At 45.4% G+C, this 12,535-nt stretch overlaps 9 non-coding genes across 9 annotated transcripts; all 9 read right to left on the bottom strand.

The window, feature by feature from the left end:
- Window positions 1-60: 60 nt before the first annotated feature.
- On the bottom strand, window positions 61-131 carry trnag-ccc (transfer RNA glycine (anticodon CCC)). Its single transcript has one exon. It is a non-coding gene; the product is annotated as a tRNA-Gly (tRNA).
- A 1,403-nt stretch (window positions 132-1,534) lies between these two features.
- Window positions 1,535-1,605, bottom strand: trnag-ccc (transfer RNA glycine (anticodon CCC)). The gene has a single exon. It is a non-coding gene; the product is annotated as a tRNA-Gly (tRNA).
- Window positions 1,606-3,008: 1,403 nt separating this feature from the next.
- Window positions 3,009-3,079, bottom strand: trnag-ccc (transfer RNA glycine (anticodon CCC)). Its single transcript has one exon. It is a non-coding gene; the product is annotated as a tRNA-Gly (tRNA).
- A 1,403-nt stretch (window positions 3,080-4,482) lies between these two features.
- Window positions 4,483-4,553, bottom strand: trnag-ccc (transfer RNA glycine (anticodon CCC)). Its single transcript has one exon. It is a non-coding gene; the product is annotated as a tRNA-Gly (tRNA).
- Window positions 4,554-5,956: 1,403 nt separating this feature from the next.
- trnag-ucc (transfer RNA glycine (anticodon UCC)) lies at window positions 5,957-6,027 on the bottom strand. The gene has a single exon. It is a non-coding gene; the product is annotated as a tRNA-Gly (tRNA).
- Window positions 6,028-7,430: 1,403 nt separating this feature from the next.
- On the bottom strand, window positions 7,431-7,501 carry trnag-ccc (transfer RNA glycine (anticodon CCC)). The gene has a single exon. It is a non-coding gene; the product is annotated as a tRNA-Gly (tRNA).
- A 1,403-nt stretch (window positions 7,502-8,904) lies between these two features.
- Window positions 8,905-8,975, bottom strand: trnag-ccc (transfer RNA glycine (anticodon CCC)). The gene has a single exon. It is a non-coding gene; the product is annotated as a tRNA-Gly (tRNA).
- Window positions 8,976-10,377: 1,402 nt separating this feature from the next.
- On the bottom strand, window positions 10,378-10,448 carry trnag-ccc (transfer RNA glycine (anticodon CCC)). Its single transcript has one exon. It is a non-coding gene; the product is annotated as a tRNA-Gly (tRNA).
- Window positions 10,449-11,851: 1,403 nt separating this feature from the next.
- On the bottom strand, window positions 11,852-11,922 carry trnag-ccc (transfer RNA glycine (anticodon CCC)). Its single transcript has one exon. It is a non-coding gene; the product is annotated as a tRNA-Gly (tRNA).
- Window positions 11,923-12,535: the final 613 nt, after the last annotated feature.

The raw sequence follows: 12,535 nt of genomic DNA, 5'->3' as shown, positions 1-12,535 counted from the left end.
TGAAACAGTCGGGAAGTTTAATTTTTAAATACACGCTTTCTGAAATATTTCCATAAACACTGCATTGGCCGGGAATCGAACCCGGGTCTCCCGCGTGGGAAGCGAGAATTCTACCCCTGAACCACCAATGCTCACATTACGAGCACATTCAAGTTTAAAGATAGTGCAATTAGTGTTTAATTTTTGTTAATAAAAGGCGAAGAACAACGAAGCACCTCATATTCTGAAGATAGAAACATAGAAACTTAGCAAGTAGGTGCAGGAGTAGGCCATTCGTCCCTTCCAGCCAGCACCACCATTCAATATGATCATGGCTGAGCATGCAACTTCACTTCCCCTTCCTGATTTCTCTCCATGCCCCTTGATCACTTTAGCCGTAAGGGCCATATCTCACTCTCTTTTGAGTATATCTATCCAACTGGCTTCCACATCTTTCTGTGGCACAGAATTGCACAGGTTCACAATGATCTGAGTGAAGAAGATTCTCCTCGTGTCGGTCTTAAATGGTTTACACTTTATCCTTAGACAGTGACCGCTGGTGCTGGGCTTCCTTTATTCGGAATGCGGGGACCTTTTTACGCCATCAAACCTGTCCATTCCCGACCAAATTTTAAATGTTTCCATGAGCTCCCCTCTCATTCTTCTAAATTCCAGCGAGTATAAGCCTAGTCGATCCAGTCTTTCTTCATGTCAGTCCTGCCATCCCTGGAATCAATCTGGTGAATATTCGCTACACTCCCTCAAAAGCAAGAATGTCCTTCCTCAGATTAGATGATGATAACTGCACACAATACTCAAGGTCTGGTCTCAGCAAGGTGCTGTACAAGTCTCCATGCTCCGATACCCTAATCTCCTCGCTATGAAGGCCAGCATGACATTTGGCTTCCTTTACTGCATGCTGTACCTGTATGTATGAATGACTTCAACGACTGATGTACCAAAATACCCAGGTCTCAATACCCCTCCACTTTTACAAATCGGTCAACATTCAGATAACATTCTACCTTCAAGGTTTTGCCACCAAAGTGGATAAACTCACACTTATCTTCATTATATGGCATCTGCCATCTACCGAATCTGTCCAATTCCGCTGCAGCCTCCTAGCAGCTCGCACTGCAACCCAGCTTGGTGTGATTTGCAAAGTTGGAGATGTTACATTGATGGAATTATTGAAAATCGCCACAGCTCGAGGAAACGGTACCGCCGCTCCTTTCTGCTCCTCCTTATTAAACTGCCGCCCAGACTTGCTCCCGCTCTTTCAACACCCGCTCATCTCTGCTGCCGTGCTGCAAACAGCCACTCCTGTGTGTTCTCGCTTTTTAAATTGCCGCTTCCCTCTGCTCGTGCTATTTGAAAAATAACTCAAATCCTTTACACCCTCACGTTACAAGCGATCCTCACTGCTCCCGCTCTTTATACCGAAGGATATCTGTGCCCCCGCTCATTTAACAGCCGCTCCTCTCTGTGCACGCTTTGAAACAGTCGGGAAGTTTAATTTTTAAATACACGCTTTCTGAAATACTTCCATAAACACTGCATTGGCCGGGAATCGAACCCAGGTCTCCCGCGTGGGAGGCGAGAATTCTACCACTGAACCACCAATGCGCACATTACGAGCACATTCAAGTTTAAAGATAGTGCAATTAATGTTTAATTTTTGTTAATAAAAGGCGAAGAACAACAAAGCACCTCATATTCTGAAGATAGAAACATAGAAACTTAGAAATTGGTGCAGGAGTAGGCCATTCGTCCCTTCCAGCCAGCACCACCATTCAATATGATCATGGCTGAGCATGCAACTTCACTTCTCCTTCCTGATTTCTCTCCATGCCCCTTGATCACTTTAGCCGTAAGGGCCATATCTCACTCTCTTTTGAGTATATCTATCCAACTGGCTTTCACATCTTTCTGTGGTACAGAATTCCACAGGTTCACAATGATCTGAGTGAGGAAGATTCTCCTCGTGTCGGTCCTAAATGGTTTACACTTTATCCTTAGACAGTGACCGCTGGTACTGGGCTTCCTTTATTCGGACTGCGGGAACCTTTTTACGCCATCAAACCTGTCCATTCCCGACCAAATTTTAAATGTTTCCATGAGCTCCCCTCTCATTCTTCTAAATTCCAGCGAGTGTAAGCCTAGTCGATCCAGTCTTTCTTCATGTCAGTCCTGACATCCCTGGAATCAATCTGGTGAATATTCGCTACACTCCCTTAACAGCAAGAATGTCCTTCCTCAGATTAGATAATCATAACTGCGCACAATACTCAAGGTCTGGTCTCAGCAAGGTGCTGTACAAGTCTCCATGCTCCGATACCCTTATCTCCTCGCTATGAAGGCCAGCATGACATTTGGCTTCCTTTACTGCATGCTGTACCTGTATGTATGAATGACTTCAACGACCGATGTACCAAAATACCCAGGTCTCAATACCCCTCCGCTTTTACAAATCGGTCAACATTCAGATAACATTCTACCTTCAAGGTTTTGCCACCAAAGTGGATAAACTCACACTTATCTTCATTATATGGCATCTGCCATCCACCTAATCTGTCCATTTCCTCTGCAGCCTCCTCGCAGCTCGCACTGCAACCCAGCTTGGTGTGATTTGCAAAGTTGGAGATGTTGCATTGATGGAATTATTGAAAATCGCCACAGCTCGAGGAAACGGTACCGCCGCTCCTTTCTGCTCTTCCTTATTAAACTGCCGCCCAGACTTGCTCCCGCTCTTTCAACACCCGCTCATCTCTGCTGCCGTGCTGCAAACAGCCACTCCTGTGTGTTCTCGCTTTGTAAATTGCCGCTTCCCTCTGCTCGTGCTGTTTGAAAAATAACTCAAATCCTTTACTCCCTCACGTTACAAGCGATCCTCACTGCTCCCGCTCTTTATACCGAAGGATATCTGTGCCCCCGCTCATTTAACAGCCGCTCCTCTCTGTGTACGCTCTTGAAACAGTCGGGAAGTTTAATTTTTAAATACACGCTTTCTGAAATACTTCCATAAACACTGCATTGGCCGGGATTCGAACCCGGGACTCCCGCGTGGGAGGCGATAATTTTACCACTGAACCACCAATGCTCACATTACGAGCACATTCAAGTTTAAAGATAGTGCAATTAGTGTTTAATTTTTGTTAATAAAAGGCGAAGAACAACAAAGCACCTCATATTCTGAAGATAGAAACATAGAAACTTAGAAATTGGTGCAGGTGTAGGCCATTGGTCCCTTCCAGCCAGCACCACCATTCAATATGATCATGGCTTTGCATGCAACTTCACTTCCCCTTCCTGATTTCTCTCCATGCCCCTTGATCACTTTAGCCATAAGGGCCATATCTCACTCTCTTTTGAGTATATCTATCCAACTGGCTTTCACATCTTTCTGTGGTACAGAATTCCACAGGTTCACAATGATCTGAGTGAGGAAGATTCTCCTCGTGTCGGTCCTAAATGGTTTACACTTTATCCTTAGACAGTGACCGCTGGTACTGGGCTTCCTTTATTCGGACTGCGGGAACCTTTTTACGCCATCAAACCTGTCCATTCCCGACCAAATTTTAAATGTTTCCATGAGCTCCCCTTTCATTCTTCTAAATTCCAGCGAGTGTAAGCCTAGTCGATCAAGTCTTTCTTCATGTCAGTCCTGCCATCCCTGGAATCAATCTGGTGAATATTCGCTACACTCCCTTAACAGCAAGAATGTCCTTCCTCAGATTAGATAATCATAACTGCGCACAATACTCAAGGTCTGGTCTCAGCAAGGTGCTGTACAAGTCTCCATGCTCCGATACCCTAATCTCCTCGCTATGAAGGCCAGCATGACATTTGGCTTCCTTTACTGCATGCTGTACCTGTATGTATGAATGACTTCAACGACCGATGTACCAAAATACCCAGGTCTCAATACCCCTCCGCTTTTACAAATCGGTCAACATTCAGATAACATTCTACCTTCAAGGTTTTGCCACCAAAGTGGATAAACTCACACTTATCTTCATTATATGGCATCTGCCATCCACCTAATCTGTCCAATTCCTCTGCAGCCTCCTCGCAGCTCGCACTGCAACCCAGCTTGGTGTGATTTGCAAAGTTGGAGATGTTACATTGATGGAATTATTGAAAATCGCCACAGCTCGAGGAAACGGTACCGCCGCTCCTTTCTGCTCTTCCTTATTAAACTGCCGCCCAGACTTGCTCCCGCTCTTTCAACACCCGCTCATCTCTGCTGCCGTGCTGCAAACAGCCACACCAGTGTGTTCTCGCTTTTTAAATTGCCGCTTCCCTCTGCTCGTGCTATTTGAAAAATAACTCAAATCCGTTACTCCCTCACGTTACAAGCGATCCTCACTGCTCCCGCTCTTTATACCGAAGGATATCTGTGCCCCAGCTCATTTAACAGCCGCTCCTCTCTGTGTACGCTCTTGAAACAGTCGGGAAGTTTAATTTTTAAATACACGCTTTCTGAAATACTTCCATAAACACTGCATTGGCCGGGATTCGAACCCGGGACTCCCGCGTGGGAGGCGATTATTTTACCACTGAACCACCAATGCTCACATTACGAGCACATTCAAGTTTAAAGATAGTGCAATTAGTGTTTAATTTTTGTTAATAAAAGGCGAAGAACAACAAAGCACCTCATATTCTGAAGATAGAAACATAGAAACTTAGAAATTGGTGCAGGAGTAGGCCATTGGTCCCTTCCAGCCAGCACCACCATTCAATATGATCATGGCTGTGCATGCAACTTCACTTCCCCTTCCTGATTTCTCTCCATGCCCCTTGATCACTTTAGCCGTAAGGGCCATATCTCACTCTCTTTTGAGTATATCTATCCAACTGGCTTCCACATCTTTCTGTGGTACAGAATTCCACAGGTTCACAATGATCTGAGTGAAGAAGATTCTCCTCGTGTCGGTCCTAAATGGTTTACACTTTATCCTTAGACAGTGACCGCTGGTACTGGGCTTCCTTTATTCGGACTGCGGGGACCTTTTTACGCCATCAAACCTGTCCATTCCCGACCAAATTTTAAATGTTTCTATGAGCTCCCCTCTCATTCTTCTAAATTCCAGCGAGTGTAAGCCGAGTCGATCCAGTCTTTCTTCATGTAAGTCCTGCCATCCCTGGAATCAATCTGGTGAATATTCGCTACACTCCCTTAAAAGCAAGAATGTCCTTCCTCAGATTAGATGATCATAACTGCACACAATACGCAAGGTCTGGTCTCAGCAAGGTGCTGTACAAGTCTCCATGCTCCGATACCCTAATCTCCTCGCTATGAAGGCCAGCATGACATTTGGCTTCCTTTACTGCATGCTGTACCTGTATGTATGAATGCCTTCAACGACCGATGTACCAAAATACCCAGGTCTCAATACCCCTCCGCTTTTACAAATCGGTCAACATTCAGATAACATTCTACCTTCAAGGTTTTGCCACCAAAGTGGATAAACTCACACTTATCTTCATTATATGGCATCTGCCATCCACCTAATCTGTCCAATTCCTCTGCAGCCTCCTCGCAGCTCGCACTGCAACCCAGCTTGGTGTGATTTGCAAAGTTGGAGATGTTGCATTGATGGAATTATTGAAAATCGCCACAGCTCGAGGAAACGGTACCGCCGCTCCTTTCTGCTCCTCCTTATTAAACTGCCGCCCAGACTTGCTCCCGCTCTTTCAACACCCGCTCATCTCTGCTGCCGTGCTGCAAACAGCCACTCCTGTGTGTTCTCGCTTTTTAAATTGCCGCTTCCCTCTGCTCGTGCTATTTGAAAAATAACTCAAATCCTTTACTCCCTCACGTTACAAGCGATCCTCACTGCTCCCGCTCTTTATACCGAAGGATATCTGTGCCCCCGCTCATTTAACAGCCGCTCCTCTCTGTGTACGCTCTTGAAACAGTCGGGAAGTTTAATTTTTAAATACACGCTTTCTGAAATACTTCCATAAACACTGCATTGGCCGGGATTCGAACCCGGGACTCCCGCGTGGAAGGCGATAATTTTACCACTGAACCACCAATGCTCACATTACGAGCACATTCAAGTTTAAAGATAGTGCAATTAGTGTTTAATTTTTGTTAATAAAAGGCGAAGAACAACAAAGCACCTCATATTCTGAAGATAGAAACATAGAAACTTAGAAATTGGTGCAGGAGTAGGCCATTGGTCCCTTCCAGCCAGCACCACCATTCAATATGATCATGGCTGTGCATGCAACTTCACTTCCCCTTCCTGATTTCTCTCCATGCCCCTTGATCACTTTAGCCGTAAGGGCCATATCTCACTCTCTTTTGAGTATATCTATCCAACTGGCTTTCACATCTTTCTGTGGTACAGAATTCCACAGGTTCACAATGATCTGAGTGAGGAAGATTCTCCTCGTGTCGGTCCTAAATGGTTTACACTTTATCCTTAGACAGTGACCGCTGGTACAGGGCTTCCTTTATTCGGACTGCGGGAACCTTTTTACGCCATCAAACCTGTCCATTCCCGACCAAATTTTAAATGTTTCCATGAGCTCCCCTCTCATTCTTCTAAATTCCAGCGAGTGTAAGCCTAGTCGATCCAGTCTTTCTTCATGTCAGTCCTGCCATCCCTGGAATCAATCTGGTGAATATTCGCTACACTCCCTTAACAGCAAGAATGTCCTTCCTCAGATTAGATAATCATAACTGCGCACAATACTCAAGGTCTGGTCTCAGCAAGGTGCTGTACAAGTCTCCATGCTCCGATACCCTAATCTCCTCGCTATGAAGGCCAGCATGACATTTGGCTTCCTTTACTGCATGCTGTACCTGTATGTATGAATGACTTCAACGACCGATGTACCAAAATACCCAGGTCTCAATACCCCTCCGCTTTTACAAATCGGTCAACATTCAGATAACATTCTACCTTCAAGGTTTTGCCACCAAAGTGGATAAACTCACACTTATCTTCATTATATGGCATCTGCCATCCACCTAATCTGTCCAATTCCTCTGCAGCCTCCTCGCAGCTCGCACTGCAACCCAGCTTGGTGTGATTTGCAAAGTTGGAGATGTTGCATTGATGGAATTATTGAAAATCGCCACAGCTCGAGGAAACGGTACCGCCGCTCCTTTCTGCTCCTCCTTATTAAACTGCCGCCCAGACTTGCTCCCGCTCTTTCAACACCCGCTCATCTCTGCTGCCGTGCTGCAAACAGCCACTCCTGTGTGTTCTCGCTTTTTAAATTGCCGCTTCCCTCTGCTCGTGCTATTTGAAAAATAACTCAAATCCTTTACTCCCTCACGTTACAAGCGATCCTCACTGCTCCCGCTCTTTATACCGAAGGATATCTGTGCCCCCGCTCATTTAACAGCCGCTCCTCTCTGTGTACGCTCTTGAAACAGTCGGGAAGTTTAATTTTTAAATACACGCTTTCTGAAATACTTCCATAAACACTGCATTGGCCGGGATTCGAACCCGGGACTCCCGCGTGGGAGGCGATAATTTTACCACTGAACCACCAATGCTCACATTACGAGCACATTCAAGTTTAAAGATAGTGCAATTAGTGTTTAATTTTTGTTAATAAAAGGCGAAGAACAACAAAGCACCTCATATTCTGAAGATAGAAACATAGAAACTTAGAAATTGGTGCAGGAGTAGGCCATTGGTCCCTTCCAGCCAGCACCACCATTCAATATGATCATGGCTGTGCATGCAACTTCACTTCCCCTTCCTGATTTCTCTCCATGCCCCTTGATCACTTTAGCCGTAAGGGCCATATCTCACTCTCTTTTGAGTATATCTATCCAACTGGCTTTCACATCTTTCTGTGGTACAGAATTCCACAGGTTCACAATGATCTGAGTGAGGAAGATTCTCCTCGTGTCGGTCCTAAATGGTTTACACTTTATCCTTAGACAGTGACCGCTGGTACTGGGCTTCCTTTATTCGGACTGCGGGAACCTTTTTACGCCATCAAACCTGTCCATTCCCGACCAAATTTTAAATGTTTCCATGAGCTCCCCTCTCATTCTTCTAAATTCCAGCGAGTGTAAGCCTAGTCGATCCAGTCTTTCTTCATGTCAGTCCTGCCATCCCTGGAATCAATCTGGTGAATATTCGCTACACTCCCTTAACAGCAAGAATGTTCTTCCTCAGATTAGATAATCATAACTGCGCACAATACTCAAGGTCTGGTCTCAGCAAGGTGCTGTACAAGTCTCCATGCTCCGATACCCTAATCTCCTCGCTATGAAGGCCAGCATGACATTTGGCTTCCTTTACTGCATGCTGTACCTGTATGTATGAATGACTTCAACGACCGATGTACCAAAATACCCAGGTCTCAATACCCCTCCGCTTTTACAAATCGGTCAACATTCAGATAACATTCTACCTTCAAGGTTTTGCCACCAAAGTGGATAAACTCACACTTATCTTCATTATATGGCATCTGCCATCCACCTAATCTGTCCAATTCCTCTGCAGCCTCCTCGCAGCTCGCACTGCAACCCAGCTTGGTGTGATTTGCAAAGTTGGAGATGTTACATTGATGGAATTATTGAAAATCGCCACAGCTCGAGGAAACGGTACCGCCGCTCCTTTCTGCTCTTCCTTATTAAACTGCCGCCCAGACTTGCTCCCGCTCTTTCAACACCCGCTCATCTCTGCTGCCGTGCTGCAAACAGCCACACCAGTGTGTTCTCGCTTTTTAAATTGCCGCTTCCCTCTGCTCGTGCTATTTGAAAAATAACTCAAATCCGTTACTCCCTCACGTTACAAGCGATCCTCACTGCTCCCGCTCTTTGTACCGAAGGATATCTGTGCCCCCGCTCATTTAACAGCCGCTCCTCTCTGTGTACGCTCTTGAAACAGTCGGGAAGTTTAATTTTTAAATACACGCTTTCTGAAATACTTCCATAAACACTGCATTGGCCGGGATTCGAACCCGGGACTCCCGCGTGGGAGGCGATTATTTTACCACTGAACCACCAATGCTCACATTACGAGCACATTCAAGTTTAAAGATAGTGCAATTAGTGTTTAATTTTTGTTAATAAAAGGCGAAGAACAACAAAGCACCTCATATTCTGAAGATAGAAACATAGAAACTTAGAAATTGGTGCAGGAGTAGGCCATTGGTCCCTTCCAGCCAGCACCACCATTCAATATGATCATGGCTGTGCATGCAACTTCACTTCCCCTTCCTGATTTCTCTCCATGCCCCTTGATCACTTTAGCCGTAAGGGCCATATCTCACTCTCTTTTGAGTATATCTATCCAACTGGCTTCCACATCTTTCTGTGGTACAGAATTCCACAGGTTCACAATGATCTGAGTGAAGAAGATTCTCCTCGTGTCGGTCCTAAATGGTTTACACTTTATCCTTAGACAGTGACCGCTGGTACTGGGCTTCCTTTATTCGGACTGCGGGGACCTTTTTACGCCATCAAACCTGTCCATTCCCGACCAAATTTTAAATGTTTCTATGAGCTCCCCTCTCATTCTTCTAAATTCCAGCGAGTGTAAGCCGAGTCGATCCAGTCTTTCTTCATGTCAGTCCTGCCATCCCTGGAATCAATCTGGTGAATATTCGCTACACTCCCTTAAAAGCAAGAATGTCCTTCCTCAGATTAGATGATCATAACTGCACACAATACTCAAGGTCTGGTCTCAGCAAGGTGCTGTACAAGTCTCCATGCTCCGATACCCTAATCTCCTCGCTATGAAGGCCAGCATGACATTTGGCTTCCTTTACTGCATGCTGTACCTGTATGTATGAATGACTTCAACGACCGATGTACCAAAATACCCAGGTCTCAATACCCCTCCGCTTTTACAAATCGGTCAACATTCAGATAACATTCTACCTTCAAGGTTTTGCCACCAAAGTGGATAAACTCACACTTATCTTCATTATATGGCATCTGCCATCCACCTAATCTGTCCAATTCCTCTGCAGCCTCCTCGCAGCTCGCACTGCAACCCAGCTTGGTGTGATTTGCAAAGTTGGAGATGTTGCATTGATGGAATTATTGAAAACGCCACAGCTCGAGGAAACGGTACCGCCGCTCCTTTCTGCTCCTCCTTATTAAACTGCCGCCCAGACTTGCTCCCGCTCTTTCAACACCCGCTCATCTCTGCTGCCGTGCTGCAAACAGCCACTCCTGTGTGTTCTCGCTTTTTAAATTGCCGCTTCCCTCTGCTCGTGCTATTTGAAAAATAACTCAAATCCTTTACTCCCTCACGTTACAAGCGATCCTCACTGCTCCCGCTCTTTATACCGAAGGATATCTGTGCCCCCGCTCATTTAACAGCCGCTCCTCTCTGTGTACGCTCTTGAAACAGTCGGGAAGTTTAATTTTTAAATACACGCTTTCTGAAATACTTCCATAAACACTGCATTGGCCGGGATTCGAACCCGGGACTCCCGCGTGGGAGGCGATAATTTTACCACTGAACCACCAATGCTCACATTACGAGCACATTCAAGTTTAAAGATAGTGCAATTAGTGTTTAATTTTTGTTAATAAAAGGCGAAGAACAACAAAGCACCTCATATTCTGAAGATAGAAACATAGAAACTTAGAAATTGGTGCAGGAGTAGGCCATTGGTCCCTTCCAGCCAGCACCACCATTCAATATGATCATGGCTGTGCATGCAACTTCACTTCCCCTTCCTGATTTCTCTCCATGCCCCTTGATCACTTTAGCCGTAAGGGCCATATCTCACTCTCTTTTGAGTATATCTATCCAACTGGCTTCCACATCTTTCTGTGGTACAGAATTACACAGATTCACAATGATCTGAGTGAAGAAGATTCTCCTCGTGTCGGTCCTAAATGGTTTACACTTTTTCCTTAGACAGTGACCGCTGGTACTGGGCTTCCTTTATTCGGACTGCGGGAACCTTTTTACGCCATCAAACCTGTCCATTCCCGACCAAATTTTAAATGTTTCTATGAGCTCCCCTCTCATTCTTCTAAATTCCAGCGAGTGTAAGCCGAGTTGATCCAGTCTTTCTTCATGTCAGTCCTGCCATCCCTGGAATCAATCTGGTGAATATTCGCTACACTCCCTTAAAAGCAAGAATGTCCTTCCTCAGATTAGATGATCATAACTGCACACAATACTCAAGGTCTGGTCTCAGCAAGGTGCTGTACAAGTCTCCATGCTCCGATACCCTATTCTCCTCGCTATGAAGGCCAGCATGACATTTGGCTTCCTTTAGTGCATGCTGTACCTGTATGTATGAATGACTTCAACGACCGATGTACCAAAATAGCCAGGTCTCAATACCCCTCCGCTTTTACAAATCGGTCAACATTCAGATAACATTCTCCCTTCAAGGTTTTGCCACCAAAGTGGATAAACTCACACTTATCTTCATTATATGGCATCTGCCATCCACCTAATCTGTCCAATTCCTCTGCAGCCTCCTCGCAGCTCGCACTGCAACCCAGCTTGGTGTGATTTGCAAAGTTGGAGATGTCACATTGATGGAATTATTGAAAATCGCCACAGCTCGAGGAAACGGTACCGCCGCTCCTTTCTGCTCCTCCTTATTAAACTGCCGCGCAGACTTGCTCCCGCTCTTTCAACACCCGCTCATCTCTGCTGCCGTGCTGCAAACAGCCACTCCTGTGTGTTCTCGCTTTTTAAATTGCCGCTTCCCTCTGCTCGTGCTATTTGAAAAATAACTCAAATCCTTTACTCACTCACGTTACAAGCGATCCATACTGCTCCCGCTCTTTATACCGAAGGATATCTGTGCCCCCGCTCATTTAACAGCCGCTCCTCTCTGTGTGCGCTCTTGAAACAGTCGGGAAGTTTAATTTTTAAATACACGCTTTCTGAAATACTTCCATAAACACTGCATTGGCCGGGATTCGAACCCGGGACTCCCGCGTGGGAGGCGATAATTTTACCACTGAACCACCAATGCTCACATTACGAGCGCATTCAAGTTTAAAGATAGTGCAATTAGTGTTTAATTTTTGTTAATAAAAGGCGAAGAACAACAAAGCACCTCATATTCTGAAGATAGAAACATAGAAACTTAGACATTGGTGCAGGAGTAGGCCATTCGTCCCTTCCAGCCAGCACCACCATTCAATATGATCATGGCTGTGCATGCAACTTCACTTCCCCTTCCTGATTTCTCTCCATGCCCCTTGATCACTTTAGCCGTAAGGGCCATATCTCACTCTCTTTTGAGTATATCTATCCAACTGGCTTCCACATCTTTCTGTGGTACAGAATTCCACAGGTTCACAATGATCTGAGTGAAGAAGATTCTCCTCGTGTCGGTCCTAAATGGTTTACACTTTTTCCTTAGACAGTGACCGCTGGTACTGGGCTTCCTTTATTCGGACTGCGGGAACCTTTTTACGCCATCAAACCTGTCCATTCCCGACCAAATTTTAAATGTTTCTATGAGCTCCCCTCTCATTCTTCTAAATTCCAGCGAGTGTAAGCCGAGTCGATCCAGTCTTTCTTCATGTCAGTCCTGCCATCCCTGGAATCAATCTGGTGAATATTCGCTACACTCCCTTAAA

This window comes from Pristiophorus japonicus, chromosome 25 (genome assembly GCF_044704955.1).
Source record: "Pristiophorus japonicus isolate sPriJap1 chromosome 25, sPriJap1.hap1, whole genome shotgun sequence".
NCBI classification, from domain to species: domain Eukaryota; kingdom Metazoa; phylum Chordata; class Chondrichthyes; family Pristiophoridae; genus Pristiophorus; species Pristiophorus japonicus.
This window is presented reverse-complemented; position numbering and strand designations above follow the sequence as displayed.